The sequence below is a fragment of the Merops nubicus genome, unplaced genomic scaffold, assembly GCF_000691845.1.
Source record: "Merops nubicus isolate BGI_N331 unplaced genomic scaffold, ASM69184v1 scaffold8328, whole genome shotgun sequence".
Lineage (NCBI taxonomy): Eukaryota > Metazoa > Chordata > Aves > Coraciiformes > Meropidae > Merops > Merops nubicus.
This window is the reverse complement of record NW_008626225.1, coordinates 87814-93795: the sequence shown is the minus strand read 5'-3', so window position 1 is coordinate 93795 and position 5982 is coordinate 87814.

Sequence of the window (5982 nt, the reverse complement as noted above, 5' to 3'; positions counted from 1 at the left end):
ATTCCTGCTTCCAAGGCTTGAATAGGAGTAGGTTTAAAGGGGGAGGAAGATTTTAGTTTACCTCTGGAATTTCATTCCTAAACATAAAGCTGCCCTTATGTTTATAAAGACATCATAAAAGCACAGTGAAATGCAATGCATAGCCTAGAATTTTTGACCAAAACGGTGAGACTTTCAGTGCTGGTGTTTTTAATATAAATTTCTCTATTTTCAGAACAAAAATCCTGAAAAAATACTTCTGAATGAGTAAGTAAGTAATGAAGAAACCCCAAATCTGTATGCTGACGATAAAGAATTGGTTTGTCACATGATATCACGTTTGGTATGTGGACAGGCTGGAAGCACTGCAGAAACAACCAACAATCTCGTTGGTCTCTGACTTTTCAACCTTGCTTGAGCAGCTGTTTGTTTATTCTGCTATTTATATCTCAACTGCCACTTGGAATATGCTCAAAATATGGCAGAAATTCCCAGTAAAATATCTTAAATCAGATGAACTGTCTTCCAGGCTCCTTACTTAAAAAGGGGAAAGAATCCTAGAAGTAATATAACTGAGAAGCACAAATCTTAAGTTTACAAAATATTGATCTAACCTCAGATTAGAATAGGACTGGACTGACAGGTCCAAAGTTTAGTTTAGAAGAGATTTTTTCTTCAGAGCACTATTCTTACAGGTTGCTTTCCACACAGGAGACATTTCTTAAGTTTGTTTTTCAAATGTAGGACCTAAGCCTTGCTCTTATTTTCAAGTAATTTGATGACAAATTGTAAAAACTACTTCCTATGCAGGCTATCTTTTCTTTGGTCACACAACCAGAGTGAGTTGGAGGAATTTACTTTCAGACCCTTTCAGCACCTTGCCAGCACTAAGGACTGAGATACTGAAAGAGTGATGTCATGTGGAGGGATGCTACCTTTGTTTTCTCAGTTCAACCTAAACATTCCCAACATACACATTGTAGTTTACGAATCTTGCATTTCTTTCAATTTCTCATTCCAATGCACCCACTGAAATAGGTGTTTATACTTCTTATTCAAATAAGGACCTCAATTTAAGCAGCACCATGAAAAAGTAAGTTTTGGAGGAAAATATTTTTTTTTTTTTTTTTCCATTTATTCAAATCAAGCATTACAATAATGAGTTATTGCCACGGATGTGAGTTTCTAGGGCTCTGAAGGACAAAGTTGTCCCTCACACTTCTTCCTTCATTTTCATCTTCTACAGTATTCTTTGTTCTTTGCTTTATTTTATAGCCTTCTTTTCTGGTTGAATGATAACTTCATTCTCCATTTCCCATTGGGTCTCTACACTGACACTGATCTAAATTAGTAGCAGCAAGAATCAGCCTTCAACAGTCTCAAAGAAAACTGCATCTGAGGATATCTTTAACAGCACAAAATCTTCCTAGTTTTCAGTAGCTGTTCTTAAACCCCATCGCTACCCCCCTTAACAAGGAAAAGGTATTAGCTATATGGAAAAGGAAAAACAGAGACAGAAACATGGGATCATTGAAGCACATAGACTTCTCAATTGAATTTTTAAAAGGAATGTAGTTAGAACTGAGGATGTCATCTAAAGAGGAAAAATCTGAAGTCCTCAGGTCTGCAAATGCCTAGTTATCACGGGCAAAACTGCAAAGATGCCTGAAGTTCTGTCCTGCAAATGCTCCGTCCTGCAGCTCTGTGTCTTACCTGAGTCCAAATTGGGATCCTTTAATTTGCTTTGCTACCTAATTCCTTGAAAGACTCAAGCCAAGGTCTTCATAATTTACCTATAGAGTACCTGTGGGAATAAGCACAAATGCATCAACTACTTTAATGAGACTAGCTGATTAATTAACAGGAAAGAGAAGGAGAAATTACTTAATTGTAGTCCACCTGGATCAGATTTTAGGGGTAACGCACCGTGTGGGCAGATAACACCACCCATAAGCTCTTTGTGCTGAAGAATTTCAAAACCTTTCAGTAGGAAACTATCCAAACTAGATATGATCACAGCATCTCTCAGACATTTCCCCTTTTCCTTGAAGTCTTTTTTGTCGTGTGGCAAAAAAAATGAAGAACCACCGGATCAGACATAAAACACAAGCGTGAGCACAAGTCTTTAATCCTGTTATCAGGAAATTTGCCTAAAAAGGGTGAGTTGTGGATTCCTGTTCTTGCCCCAAGCGCTGTTTATGTATTAAATGTTAAACAGTCAGTGAATAAAATCAACAAATATGCTTGGGAGCTGGGACTGGAACCTGAGACTTAATCTTCAAGACAGAGACAGAGAGCTTTGGTGTCAATGACTGGCCTAGCTAACTTTAAACTCTTTTGTGTGGAAATTCAGGACATCCTTCCAGAGAAAGGATTTCTAGCTTGCTGCCTGAGATTCTTTGCAGGGAAATGGGTGATTTGGCAATATCCCGGGCCAATAACTCTCCCCTGGTGACCAATAAGGAGTCTGTGTGCCTAGCTCAAGTCTGAATCCTGCCTGTCTGTAGCCAAGGAGCCTACAGCTGCCCTCCTAGGTGCCAATACCAATATCTACACTTGGTGTTACACTGTAGGTAGGGCTGTTCTCTAGCACAGAGGCCAATGGTCAGAGTACTTCCTGACTTATTGCTCTTCAGCACTTTTACCTGTTAGAATAGGTGTTTACAGCAAAAGTGACTGTTGGGAGTGGCCAGAAGTCCATGCTGGATTACAAAGCACATCCAGGGACTGTCTAGGAGACTTAAGTGCCAGTTTGGGTCATTCTAGCAGCTTAGCCATTTACAGTCAAGTTCCTCTGCTTGGGAACATTCCCTTGCACTGTTTAATTTATTCTTTTAAACATAGCCATAGTGATCTGTCAAAGTCCTGCAGGAAGCATCTCGTCCCTTCACTAATCTGAGTTTATTACAGTAAGCGATAGCTGGGGCTCTGGCTGCAGGCACTGGTTGGTCCTCAGCAGCCTCTGCTATTCCTGGAGCACTGCAGCTGACAAACCCATGCAGTGAGGCAAGCCAGCACCAGTCAGTGTGGGGCCTTTTGGGGGCTTCTTTGCAACTAGAGAGGGTGAAAACCTTCAAGAGAAGGGATGGGGGACATTTATGAAGTAAACTATGTGTATCATGGACTGAGGTGAACACCATCTTCACTCTGGTACTAGAAACTCTTGACATTGGTGGTTTGACCAAAGTGTTAAATGTTGGTTTTCCCCCCTTCAAGTCTCTGATTGCCCACAGTAAATAACAGATTCTTGCATAAAATCAGCATTGATCATCCTAACTGCCTTTCATTTTCAGCTTTGCATAGAGAAGATCTGTTTGAGCCTTTTCAGGTGTCTGGAAAGATCATTTCTAGTTTTGGGTGACAAAATATACCAACAAATCTTTAGATGAACTTATTTGGAGATGCATGATGCAAAACTACCACAGAATATTAGACTATATTTAAAAATATGTTTAAGCCCTGACATTTTAATACTTTGGCCCCAATGTGCCAATGTGGCAACTTTCCTAGTCCATGGCAAGCCACAACTTTGTGCTATAGTGCAAAGGCACCAGGACCAAAGTGGATCTTCACCTTTACTTCATTGCTCTTGGCTGGATAACACTAGATTTAACACAGGACCTACTGAGCTGTGGGCTGGTACACATAGATGCTTAAGTTAAGAGTGAGACAGAAAATTCTGCCCCAGTTTTGACTGTTGCCACCAGCCACTGGTCAGTGCCCAAAATCAGGGCAATATTACTTCATTATTGCTTTTAATGAATGGGCTTAGCTGGCATACTGCAGAACTGGCAGATGTTCTGAACAGCAAATGTAACATACATTCTTACATTTACATGGAAAATCCTAGAGAAAATAAAACTCATTTGCTGTTTATTTGGATGTTAAGTATAAGAAGAAAACATCTGTCACAAAACAGGCGTTATTAACTGTTTAATGTATTTCTCTGCATGTCAGCCACTATCTTTTACTCTTTAGAGGATGTATACAGCTTATGAGTAAGCCTTATGGATCAGATGGTTGACAAACGTAACTTGATATAAGTTTGTAAATTCTTTAGAGTTACTGAAGCTATATGGTTTACATGAAACAAAGAACAATTTTCAGATTCAACAATTTTTTGTCCGTATTGTGTAGATCCCAGATGTTGACTAGATTGGCCACTGGGATCTAGTGTGCTGTACATTAGCAGCAATAGCACGAGTTTTGTACTTGTAAAAATCTCATAGCATTTTGGGAGCATAAATAAAACTGAAATTAGGGCTGTATCTATGGTTTATGTGGCTACTACATGACAACGTGATCAAGGCGTTGATGTGTCTTGCCATTTGATGTAGTAGAACTTGATAACTGATAAGCCTTGTAGTAGGCAGAGCATGGGATGGCATATGCTATCTACAATAACTCATTCAGAATTTATTTTGAGGAGGTAAAGTGAAGGGTTGGCAGACAAAGAGGCTTGCATAAAGTTTGTTTCTATAGAAAACTGGGTACTCCTGATGTCTCCCTTCTCTTTGAACTACTCTAAACTTCTAAATTTCTGAAATAACTTTTGAGGTAAATATGCAGGGCAAACAAGAAGTGTATACTGAAAAAAAAGTTCAGCTCTATGAATTTGACAATATAAGCTATTTTATTCTGTTTTCTTGAATATAATAGTTGGCAAATCTTTTGTTAAGCTTGAAGAAAACTAGATAAAATGTAGATTTTTAAGATAGAAGCCTTATATCAAACAACTTATGACAAACAGAAAGGTTATATCTAAAATTAAATTATATAATGCTATATGTATCTTTTACAATATCTGTTAAAAAGGCTTAAAATAGTCCTTCTATCATTCCTAAAAGTAATGTGTTCCATAAAGTAATGCCATCTATTACTTTATATTTCTATATCTCAATCAATCACAACTGCTCAGGAAATCATATAGAAAACATTTGACTTTTTTGCTTTATTTTTCAAAGGACAGAAAGTCTAGTTTCATTTTTCCTCTTGATCAGATATTTTGATCTGAAATGTTTCCATAAAAATTAAAGGAATAAAACGAAAAAATCACCTTTTGTATATCTGACTTTTTGGGGGTTTAATTTTTTCCACAAGAAAATAATATTTGCAACTTGGCTGATATGAAATGAATAATCATTCATACCACAGAAGCCATGTTTTCTTCTCTGATCCTTGTGTCACATGCAGCTGCACAGAAAGCAAGACAACATTACTGATATAAAGGCAAAAACTATCTGAATCATATCTCTACAACCTCTTCCAAGTCCTTCAGACCAGCAAGTTTTTGGACATGCTTCTTTGTTCAGTTAGTGTCTTGTCACTGGGGTTGCATTTTTCTTAGTAGTTTCTCGACAGACATTTGTCTGTATATCATTTTTGTTTGAGGGAGTTGCATTTTGATTTCTAAACTATTTGTAACCAACAAGGACTTTGAAAATGTTGTTTTTCTTTCGATTAATCCTCCTAAGTATACAACAGTTCCTACAGAAAGTACAAAATCCTCTTTACTTAATGTCAGTGTGGCTAATCTACATCACTCAAGATCAGAAGCAGAGTTTTAAATGCATATTAAGAGGGAGAGGGATGATGGATTACAAAGTTCACTTCCTATTATAAAACATATTTAAATGCAAAGATCGAGCTTGAATTTACTAGCTAGGGAAATTACAGAACAGCTAATTCTCCTATACACTACTTCATAGCTTTGGAAAATCACACAAGGTACCGAGGAAATTAGTCACTTCTGACATTCAGAACAAATCTCTTTTTTGAAAGCTTCATCATTCTGTATATATCGTTGCAGGCATACAAGGTGTTGAAGAAGTGGCTTACAGGCAACAAGCCAACCTTTCCTGAGATAACCTCGGAGAAACTGTTATCAAATTGGTAGATGGAATAATTCCTTATTTATTCTTCTTCTTCTATTTCATGCTTACAAATCTGAATGTCACTGTGCCATACAGCAAACTGAATTAGTCTGGGAAAAAAAAAAAAAAA